Genomic DNA, 4,722 nt, shown 5'->3' on the forward strand with positions numbered 1-4,722 from the left:
TTTTGCATTATTTTGGGGTTTCCATGTGATAAATTAATTTGTAGTAGTGCATATATGTAAATTAGAAAAATTTTTAATCTAATAATCCAAACTCAAAATGAGACATTTATTTGTAGAACTATATTTTGGTGCAAAAGTCTTACATCTAGTGACTAAGTTCTTTAGAAAATGACTCGGGTTAAGTAAGGTTGGCTGAAGAGTGATTGAATAGAAATCTGTTTAAATCTAGGCTTTGAATAGGACATTATTACCCAGATGCTCCATTGTGGCTCCCCAGCATATTTCCCAGTGATAATGGTTATGCATAGTGTTTGTTTTTCACCACAAATAACATCTAATTGTAGTTTCAAAAGTTTAATTTAGGTCCCATCTTATGTTTTTGACAAACCACAAAGGAGATTTCTTCTGACTTTCTTTCAGCAATGTTTTTTCCAAAGTTCACAACCAATAATTATTTGCAGATTCTCCCACCTGAGTTGTTTGTCTCTGCAACTCCTCCAGAGTTACCATGGTCCTCTTGGCTGCTTTTCAAATCAATTCTCTCCTCTTTCCATGTTTAGATGATGCATTCAAAGCTGGAATATTGTGTTATAACTTAATCTTAGTTTAAACTTCAACATAAGCTTCTCCCTGCCTGTCTGCTGTGTCTCCATTATGCTGTTTGTTCTCCAAGAACCAATGAAGCTTCATGGAACAGTTTGTAATGAGATTCAATTACACACAAGTGGACTATTTGGAAATTAGGTAATTAGGTTTAAAGTATTAGAGATGGTGATATGTTTCATACCGTTTATTTATTTTGGTTGTCAACTATTAAAGAGCTGCATAAAAATTCCTGTATTTCTCCATGCAGTTATATTAGTTACACTTAAAAGTCATTTAGGGTTTAAAAAGAAGTACAAGCTTCTTTTTAAATAAACTAAGTTAATCTAGGCCTCATCCATTCATTCTTTAACTTATTTATTTTTGGGGATTTAGTATTTAGTTTCACAACTGACTACATTAGTAAATCCTTCATTCGACATATAACTGATTATTTAAATAAAAATGGAAATACAATACAAAAACTATTTTTGATGTAATTTATCAAGTGCAGAATGAAATATTTAAATGAGAAAATACAAATTTGTATTAATTACAGCATGTAGAATAATTTGAATGTTTATTTTGTTATTTCATTGTCAGGGGTGGCAGCACATCATGACATTTGTTTTATTCATCTGCCAGCAATGGGAGGGGCTAACACTGTGGGAGGCAACGTGATTGGTCGGCAGTTTAGTTGCTAAGGAAGTTAACCAATCAGATGCAAACGTCTGAAGCAAGGCTGCAGTTTTAAGTATTTCCTGATAGAATATTATTCAGGAAACACAAATGTCTTTAATAATTTTGCATGACAAAATACACTTAAAGAAACATAAAGAGTAAATGATTGAACTGGCTTCCTGTTTACACCCACACTAACATCTCCTGCAGACTTCACTAAGCATGACAATAACATTTTGTGAGGGAACCTGGTCGAAACCTTTTTGTCTGGATTTTGAACGAGTTAATTGTTTTATTCTTTTATTTACTCAGACTGCTTAAATTAGTCAGTCAATTCATTCTGCCTCAGGCAAAATGGTTAGTTTCTCATTGTTCTTTCATAATATCTGAAATGAAGCTCTAACCTGAAGTTTTTTAATTCTGTATCTAATTCACTATTGACACATTTGAAGTTTTATAGATTGTTTTGTTATTTCTTTCTTGGTCAATGCAAGAAATTAAGTAAATTAAAAGTAATTGCCCTCATATTATACTAGAGACTTCCACATAATTCTGAATCTCAGTTTTTTATTATTGTCATTCTCCAGGATTTCTCCCTTTCAGCCTCAGACTTTGTCCCATCCCCTCTACCCTCAGCTGGTTTGATGCAACTCATGAAAGGGGCAACTAGTTGATGCTAAAAAAAAACAGGATTTGATTTGCTGATTAAGTGCTTGGAGATGGAAATGAAAGAACCAGAACCAAGCAAGCAATGGAGTTAGCACTGAGGTGGGCAAATAGCCAAACATTGTACTCAACAAAGAGTAGCACTACTTCAACATATTTTTACTCAAATAAAAGTAAAAGAAAGTACTTGGTAAAACGTCCACTCAAGTACTAAGTAACTGATCAAATGACCAATCATTTAATATTTAAAACTACATAATCAGATGGACAAAATATAAAGCTAAATGACAAAAATTAGCAAACAAATAACAAAATCAGGCAAAATAAAAATATTTCCAAATCAATTTCTTTCAATAAAAACTTGTAAATCTTTAAACTGCAAGAGTGTGTCTGGTGAGTTTTTAGTGAAAACATGTTTGTTTTTTATTCAGTGGATAGAAAATTCAGAACTTTTACTCAACTAAGAAAATTATTCAAGTAAAAGTAAAAAATACAACATAGTAAAAATGCTCCTAAAAGCAAATTTAAAACAAAGTTGTGCAAGGAAATGTAATCGAGTAAATGTAACTAGTTACTACCCAACCTTTTAGCACTGGAACCAGTTTGAAGGACGGACTTCCACAGTGAGTTTGTTTTAAAGCTAAGCAAAGCGACTCCTGTCACCTTTACATTTGTGAAATCAAGACGTTCGGCAGGAATGAGTGAGACGTTGCGTCACTGATCCATCTCACAATGATTTGTAGCAGTGACATTGAAAAATCATTGAGACGCTGCAGATGTTCAGCTGCTAAAAATACCTTTGGATCTACCCGGCAAATGGCAGCCACGAAGAGACCAGGGGGAGGTCGGCCATAACAGACATCCTGTTAAAACTGAGCCAGGTCCAGAAGAATCAGCCGCTCACATTTGGTGCCTTGCAGAAGTATTCACCATCTTTTTATTCCTGTCCTACAAACACAAACTATTGGAATCCAGTGATAGACCAGCACAAAGTAGTGTATAAATATGAACTGTTTGTTTGTTTGTTTGATCTTGAGGCAACATAACTGTTTACTTCTGCCACCAAATCTAATAAAAAAAATCTAATAAAGTTCATATTAACATAGCGAGCGTTTCAATTTGCATTATTGCTTTCCCGGATCCCCAGAATGCATTGCCTGTTATAGGATAGAATTGGGGCTGCGCCAGAGAAAGAGTTAGGAATCATGGGAGAGGTTTGTAAGTAATTGGTATTTATTCAGGTAACTAAATTATGCAGAGTTCAGTCAGTTACAGAAAGTCATATAACAACTGCAGACAGATTATTTCCCCCTTTAAATGGGGGTTTATGTATTTTCTGGGTGCAAAGTCCATTTTAAACCACAATCACAAAATTATTTTATTTCAGTTGTTATGAAAATGCTATGTATGGAAATTTGACTTCACATCGTAGTCGCATCTGATGCTTTGAAATTGGCCACTGTCTCTTTTTCAACACTCCTCCTTCAACATGTCATCTCAACATTGCTTCTCCATTATGCCGTTTACAACCATTCTTAGAAATGTTCAGGCAAAATGTGAGGAAAAATCATGCCACACCATCGTAATCTTCTAAGTACTTCCTGTTCTCTTCTTCTTCATGTTTGTGCCAACGGCAACATCCAGTAGTTGATCATGTGACTTGCTTGATGCAAAAAAAAAAAAGTCATTTTACAAATTAAACTACGGTAATTTCAGTATGGCCAGAAAACGACCTCCTCCAAGCAGCAAAACCTTTTATCGCAAAACAAGAGTTTTTTCGAATTTGGCTTGTTTCCATTGAGCAAATTTATTTTCGAAATGTCAAATTATACGGTCAATAAAAACGCACCTAATATCTAAAGATATCCATTCATCCATCCATTTTCTAACATCCTTGTCCCTAGTTGGGTCGGGAGGGGTGCTGGTGCCTATCTCCAGCTAATGCATGTAATGAACAGGTTTTCTATAGCCCGTATATCTGTCCCAACCTGTTTCAGGAAGCAGAATAGATCACTTTTAATCAAAATCCATCCTCCTCCAACTGTCCTTAATGTTCAGTAGAAAAGATTTCTGTCCTTGGGGAAATGGAGCATAGTCTTAGTAAAAGCTTTGGTTGTATATTTGTTTGTTATATAAAGGTAACCTACTATGCTTTAAATCCAAATAAGCTATGCTTCTCACCCCCCCCCACCCCCCCCTGCTCCAATTAAACATTTACACTCACATCTGAAAATGGCTGCAAACAGATGCACAATTATACAACTATACAGTTTTGAACAGCAGAAGTAGAGCCTCCTGCACAAACCAACACGAATGTGCCAAGTAGTTTCAGGATAGTAAGTCAACAACAAAACACTTGTCTTTTCCAGCAGCCATTGTACAGTGAATACAGTGGTAAAATCAGATGACCAAATGTGCTGGACCTCGGCAGGGGTTGCTAAGTAACGGGGCAGTGTGACTCAACAATAGGAAGGTTTTTGAAACTACTCATTTTCTAGACACCAAAAACATTAATTTATTGCCAGAAAAAAATTATTTTGTGTCTTTTAGAAGCAGTAGAAACCAAAATAGAAGCATAAAAATGTGCAAAAAGGGAATTTTGCATAATAGGTCCCTTCTAGTAATAGTTTTGGCTGGATGTTTGTTTGTCATATATGATGTTGCTTTCGTACCTCGATCTCAGTCTGAGTTTTTTTCAACCTGGATAAATAAAGAGTGTGTATAGCATTTTGGTAAACTAATTTCCTACTCTCCGAGCTGCGTGTGGGAGTCTATAGTGAGCTACTTCCCTGT

This window comes from Xiphophorus maculatus, chromosome 5, assembly GCF_002775205.1.
Source record: "Xiphophorus maculatus strain JP 163 A chromosome 5, X_maculatus-5.0-male, whole genome shotgun sequence".
Taxonomy (NCBI): domain Eukaryota; kingdom Metazoa; phylum Chordata; class Actinopteri; order Cyprinodontiformes; family Poeciliidae; genus Xiphophorus; species Xiphophorus maculatus.